Source organism: Borostomias antarcticus (assembly GCF_949987555.1).
Source record: "Borostomias antarcticus genome assembly, contig: scaffold_127, whole genome shotgun sequence".
In the NCBI taxonomy this organism is placed as follows: Eukaryota; Metazoa; Chordata; class Actinopteri; order Stomiiformes; family Stomiidae; genus Borostomias; species Borostomias antarcticus.
In genome coordinates this window covers 12,501-20,242 of record NW_028175709.1, presented here as the reverse complement: position 1 = coordinate 20,242, position 7,742 = coordinate 12,501, and positions in this window count along the sequence as shown.

Below are 7,742 nucleotides of genomic sequence, written 5' to 3'. Positions count from 1 at the left end.
GCATTGTAGCTTGGTAGTCTTGCTAAAATCTGACAACTCCATCCATATGCAATATGAAGCTACAACATGAATAAACAACTTTCATGAATGATAATGATTGGTCTTTGGCGGCCTACTCTGCTGTCTGAGTTCAATGTTGAGCATAAAAGCTATTCAAAACATAACGGACGGCCAATGAGGCTTAAGAGACAATCGGCTGTTACAAATATAAATTGGAGTGAGGTGTGCGCAGCAGGGAAAAATGACAGAACATATCTACAAAATGTCGTCATTCTTAACGGATAGGGAATCGCATTCGCTTGCCTTCACTGCTATTGCGCCTTGCGTTTGAAGAAATCAGGACATTTCCAATGTTACAAGTATTTTGTGATAAATGCTTTATCCGATTTAAAGCTCTAGATGGAAACGCACGTTCACCGGCTTTATTCGCATTCATATTTTTAGCGATCCTCACACGATTCGATTGACAAGTGGATGGAAACATGGGTAGTGTTTTTACAGACTCCAACTCGGTAGAGTCTCGTAAAGAAAACTAAACTCATACGAGTACTTCACAGTAAGAGGCATTGTAGCTTGGTAGTCTTGCTAAAATCTGACAACTCCATCCATATGCAATATGAAGCTACAACATGAATGAACAACATTCATGAATGATAATGATTGGTCTTTGGCGGCCTACTCTGCTGTCTGAGTTCAATGTTGAGCATAAAAGCTATTCAAAACATAACGGACGGCCAATGAGGCTTAAGAGACAATCGGCTGTTACAAATATAAATTGGAGTGAGGTGTGCGCAGCAGGGAAAAATGACAGAACATATCTACAAAATGTCGTCATTCTTAACGGATAGGGAATCGCATTCGCTTGCCTTCACTGCTATTGCGCCTTGCGTTTGAAGAAATCAGGACATTTCCAATGTTACAAGTATTTTGTGATAAATGCTTTATCCGATTTAAAGCTCTAGATGGAAACGCACGTTCACCGGCTTTATTCGCATTCATATTTTTAGCGATCCTCACACGATTCGATTGACAAGTGGATGGAAACATGGGTAGTGTTTTTACAGACTCCAACTCGGTAGAGTCTCGTAAAGAAAACTAAACTCATACGAGTACTTCACAGTAAGAGGCATTGTAGCTTGGTAGTCTTGCTAAAATCTGACAACTCCATCCATATGCAATATGAAGCTACAACATGAATGAACAACTTTCATGAATGATAATGATTGGTCTTTGGCGGCCTACTCTGCTGTCTGAGTTCAATGTTGAGCATAAAAGCTATTCAAAACATAACGGACGGCCAATGAGGCTTAAGAGACAATCGGCTGTTACAAATATAATTTGGAGTGAGGTGTGCGCAGCAGGGAAAAATGACAGAACATATCTACAAAATGTCGTCATTCTTAACGGATAGGGAATCGCATTCGCTTGCCTTCACTGCTATTGCGCCTTGCGTTTGAAGAAATCAGGACATTTCCAATGTTACAAGTATTTTGTGATAAATGCTTTATCCGATTTAAAGCTCTAGATGGAAACGCACGTTCACCGGCTTTATTCGCATTCATATTTTTAGCGATCCTCACACGATTCGATTGACAAGTGGATGGAAACATGGGTAGTGTTTTTACAGACTCCAACTCGGTAGAGTCTCGTAAAGAAAACTAAACTCATACGAGTACTTCACAGTAAGAGGCATTGTAGCTTGGTAGTCTTGCTAAAATCTGACAACTCCATCCATATGCAATATGAAGCTACAACATGAATAAACAACTTTCATGAATGATAATGATTGGTCTTTGGCGGCCTACTCTGCTGTCTGAGTTCAATGTTGAGCATAAAAGCTATTCAAAACATAACGGACGGCCAATGAGGCTTAAGAGACAATCGGCTGTTACAAATATAAATTGGAGTGAGGTGTGCGCAGCAGGGAAAAATGACAGAACATATCTACAAAATGTCGTCATTCGTAACGGATAGGGAATCGCATTCGCTTGCCTTCACTGCTATTGCAGCCTTGCGTTTGAAGAAATCAGGACATTTCCAATGCGGTTTGTTGATTTACAATTTGTGTGCAAGCCCTATATTTTTTGTACAACTGTTTTACTTTTCTGTCATTTATTAAATATCTGTCATTTATACGGTAGGGATCAATTCACCAATGAGAGGACCCAGCCGACACAGTTCACAGATCGATTCATTTAAATCCATGTCCGTTTATTCTTATGCTCGGTGTAAGATTGAAATATACTACACATGTCTATATATGAAAGGGCACTCATTTAATATAGAGATTTGCAGATTTACACTATTAGCCCATCCTCCACAGGTCAGGTCCGGTTGTAAATCAGAGAGAGAATGTCACCCTTGGCCTAGGTAACATGTAAATCACATGAGAGAATGTCACCCTTGGCCTAGGTAACATGTAGATCCATCTCGGTGGAGACACGTCCTAAACCTAGAACCCCCCTTGAGTATCAACGTGACCCCCTGGCGTGACCTCCTTCTCCTAGTACCCTCGCACGGGCAAACAGGAGACACACACAACTAATTAGAAACAGCTTACGAATGTTTAGATGAGGCCGAGACCAGGAGCATCATCAAGCGCTGGGGCCTTGCATGTTTCCACTACATCTTTCGACGAAGGCGGGGGTTCTATTCCCTTCACACAGGCAGGGATATCTTCTAGGATGAGCATGCATTCCTCAGAGGTCAAGATTTTCTAATAGGCTTACAATCATGTCAAGAGTGATCAAGATCTGTGGCGTCACAATTTAGTCAGGGGCTTACATTATTGTCTGAGAAGAATGTCTCCAGAGGTGGAGAGAAGGGGATGGATATGGGTAGACCTTTAGCTATATTGCAGGGAACTCCAGTCACCTGAAAGCATTGATCTGCGCACACTCGCCATGGCCATGAACACAGAGGACAAGAACCTTTTCATCTCTGAGAATCGGAAGGAGCTGGTCAACAACATGAGAGACTACAAAGGACTGGCACATAGCCTGCGGGCCACAGGATGCCTAGATACAGCATCTTACTCTCAAGTCATGCAATCCTTTACCAGCTACAGCGCCATGTTGATGATTTTCAAGAGTGTGCCCTCTGTCGCCTATCACTACATACATGACTATATGGATGTCAACGACCACTGCCGCTCCGTGCTTGAAGATATAAAAGTTCGGTCAGCTGGACCAGCGACCGTGCCACTTTGTCAGCCCAAACCGTCGCACCAGCGACCAAACTCCCCATCAGCAGCAAATGTCAAGACAAAGCCAAAGGCTCAGATGCCAAACGGACGGCCAATGAGGCTTAAGAGACAATCGGCTGTTACAAATATAAATTGGAGTGAGGTGTGCGCAGCAGGGAAAAATGACAGAACATATCTACAAAATGTCGTCATTCTTAACGGATAGGGAATCGCATTCGCTTGCCTTCACTGCTATTGCGCCTTGCGTTTGAAGAAATCAGGACATTTCCAATGTTACAAGTATTTTGTGATAAATGCTTTATCCGATTTAAAGCTCTAGATGGAAACGCACGTTCACCGGCTTTATTCGCATTCATATTTTTAGCGATCCTCACACGATTCGATTGACAAGTGGATGGAAACATGGGTAGTGTTTTTACAGACTCCAACTCGGTAGAGTCTCGTAAAGAAAACTAAACTCATACGAGTACTTCACAGTAAGAGGCATTGTAGCTTGGTAGTCTTGCTAAAATCTGACAACTCCATCCATATGCAATATGAAGCTACAACATGAATAAACAACTTTCATGAATGATAATGATTGGTCTTTGGCGGCCTACTCTGCTGTCTGAGTTCAATGTTGAGCATAAAAGCTATTCAAAACATAACGGACGGCCAATGAGGCTTAAGAGACAATCGGCTGTTACAAATATAAATTGGAGTGAGGTGTGCGCAGCAGGGAAAAATGACAGAACATATCTACAAAATGTCGTCATTCTTAACGGATAGGGAATCGCATTCGCTTGCCTTCACTGCTATTGCGGCCTTGCGTTTGAAGAAATCAGGACATTTCCAATGTTACAAGTATTTTGTGATAAATGCTTTATCCGATTTAAAGCTCTAGATGGAAACGCACGTTCACCGGCTTTATTCGCATTCATATTTTTAGCGATCCTCACACGATTCGATTGACAAGTGGATGGAAACATGGGTAGTGTTTTTACAGACTCCAACTCGGTAGAGTCTCGTAAAGAAAACTAAACTCATACGAGTACTTCACAGTAAGAGGCATTGTAGCTTGGTAGTCTTGCTAAAATCTGACAACTCCATCCATATGCAATATGAAGCTACAACATGAATAAACAACTTTCATGAATGATAATGATTGGTCTTTGGCGGCCTACTCTGCTGTCTGAGTTCAATGTTGAGCATAAAAGCTATTCAAAACATAACGGACGGCCAATGAGGCTTAAGAGACAATCGGCTGTTACAAATATAAATTGGAGTGAGGTGTGCGCAGCAGGGAAAAATGACAGAACATATCTACAAAATGTCGTCATTCTTAACGGATAGGGAATCGCATTCGCTTGCCTTCACTGCTATTGCGCCTTGCGTTTGAAGAAATCAGGACATTTCCAATGTTACAAGTATTTTGTGATAAATGCTTTATCCGATTTAAAGCTCTAGATGGAAACGCACGTTCACCGGCTTTATTCGCATTCATATTTTTAGCGATCCTCACACGATTCGATTGACAAGTGGATGGAAACATGGGTAGTGTTTTTACAGACTCCAACTCGGTAGAGTCTCGTAAAGAAAACTAAACTCATACGAGTACTTCACAGTAAGAGGCATTGTAGCTTGGTAGTCTTGCTAAAATCTGACAACTCCATCCATATGCAATATGAAGCTACAACATGAATGAACAACTTTCATGAATGATAATGATTGGTCTTTGGCGGCCTACTCTGCTGTCTGAGTTCAATGTTGAGCATAAAAGCTATTCAAAACATAACGGACGGCCAATGAGGCTTAAGAGACAATCGGCTGTTACAAATATAAATTGGAGTGAGGTGTGCGCAGCAGGGAAAAATGACAGAACATATCTACAAAATGTCGTCATTCTTAACGGATAGGGAATCGCATTCGCTTGCCTTCACTGCTATTGCGCCTTGCGTTTGAAGAAATCAGGACATTTCCAATGTTACAAGTATTTTGTGATAAATGCTTTATCCGATTTAAAGCTCTAGATGGAAACGCACGTTCACCGGCTTTATTCGCATTCATATTTTTAGCGATCCTCACACGATTCGATTGACAAGTGGATGGAAACATGGGTAGTGTTTTTACAGACTCCAACTCGGTAGAGTCTCGTAAAGAAAACTAAACTCATACGAGTACTTCACAGTAAGAGGCATTGTAGCTTGGTAGTCTTGCTAAAATCTGACAACTCCATCCATATGCAATATGAAGCTACAACATGAATAAACAACTTTCATGAATGATAATGATTGGTCTTTGGCGGCCTACTCTGCTGTCTGAGTTCAATGTTGAGCATAAAAGCTATTCAAAACATAACGGACGGCCAATGAGGCTTAAGAGACAATCGGCTGTTACAAATATAAATTGGAGTGAGGTGTGCGCAGCAGGGAAAAATGACAGAACATATCTACAAAATGTCGTCATTCTTAACGGATAGGGAATCGCATTCGCTTGCCTTCACTGCTATTGCGCCTTGCGTTTGAAGAAATCAGGACATTTCCAATGTTACAAGTATTTTGTGATAAATGCTTTATCCGATTTAAAGCTCTAGATGGAAACGCACGTTCACCGGCTTTATTCGCATTCATATTTTTAGCGATCCTCACACGATTCGATTGACAAGTGGATGGAAACATGGGTAGTGTTTTTACAGACTCCAACTCGGTAGAGTCTCGTAAAGAAAACTAAACTCATACGAGTACTTCACAGTAAGAGGCATTGTAGCTTGGTAGTCTTGCTAAAATCTGACAACTCCATCCATATGCAATATGAAGCTACAACATGAATAAACAACTTTCATGAATGATAATGATTGGTCTTTGGCGGCCTACTCTGCTGTCTGAGTTCAATGTTGAGCATAAAAGCTATTCAAAACATAACGGACGGCCAATGAGGCTTAAGAGACAATCGGCTGTTACAAATATAAATTGGAGTGAGGTGTGCGCAGCAGGGAAAAATGACAGAACATATCTACAAAATGTCGTCATTCGTAACGGATAGGGAATCGCATTCGCTTGCCTTCACTGCTATTGCAGCCTTGCGTTTGAAGAAATCAGGACATTTCCAATGCGGTTTGTTGATTTACAATTTGTGTGCAAGCCCTATATTTTTTGTACAACTGTTTTACTTTTCTGTCATTTATTAAATATCTGTCATTTATACGGTAGGGATCAATTCACCAATGAGAGGACCCAGCCGACACAGTTCACAGATCGATTCATTTAAATCCATGTCCGTTTATTCTTATGCTCGGTGTAAGATTGAAATATACTACACATGTCTATATATGAAAGGGCACTCATTTAATATAGAGATTTGCAGATTTACACTATTAGCCCATCCTCCACAGGTCAGGTCCGGTTGTAAATCAGAGAGAGAATGTCACCCTTGGCCTAGGTAACATGTAAATCACATGAGAGAATGTCACCCTTGGCCTAGGTAACATGTAGATCCATCTCGGTGGAGACACGTCCTAAACCTAGAACCCCCCTTGAGTATCAACGTGACCCCCTGGCGTGACCTCCTTCTCCTAGTATCCTCGCACGGGCAAACAGGAGACACACACAACTAATTAGAAACAGCTTACGAATGTTTAGATGAGGCCGAGACCAGGAGCATCATCAAGCGCTGGGGCCTTGCATGTTTCCACTACATCTTTCGACGAAGGCGGGGGTTCTATTCCCTTCACACAGGCAGGGATATCTTCTAGGATGAGCATGCATTCCTCAGAGGTCAAGATTTTCTAATAGGCTTACAATCATGTCAAGAGTGATCAAGATCTGTGGCGTCACAATTTAGTCAGGGGCTTACATTATTGTCTGAGAAGAATGTCTCCAGAGGTGGAGAGAAGGGGATGGATATGGGTAGACCTTTAGCTATATTGCAGGGAACTCCAGTCACCTGAAAGCATTGATCTGCGCACACTCGCCATGGCCATGAACACAGAGGACAAGAACCTTTTCATCTCTGAGAATCGGAAGGAGCTGGTCAACAACATGAGAGACTACAAAGGACTGGCACATAGCCTGCGGGCCACAGGATGCCTAGATACAGCATCTTACTCTCAAGTCATGCAATCCTTTACCAGCTACAGCGCCATGTTGATGATTTTCAAGAGTGTGCCCTCTGTCGCCTATCACTACATACATGACTATATGGATGTCAACGACCACTGCCGCTCCGTGCTTGAAGATATAAAAGTTCGGTCAGCTGGACCAGCGACCGTGCCACTTTGTCAGCCCAAACCGTCGCACCAGCGACCAAACTCCCCATCAGCAGCAAATGTCAAGACAAAGCCAAAGGCTCAGATGCCAAACGGACGGCCAATGAGGCTTAAGAGACAATCGGCTGTTACAAATATAAATTGGAGTGAGGTGTGCGCAGCAGGGAAAAATGACAGAACATATCTACAAAATGTCGTCATTCTTAACGGATAGGGAATCGCATTCGCTTGCCTTCACTGCTATTGCGCCTTGCGTTTGAAGAAATCAGGACATTTCCAATGTTACAAGTATTT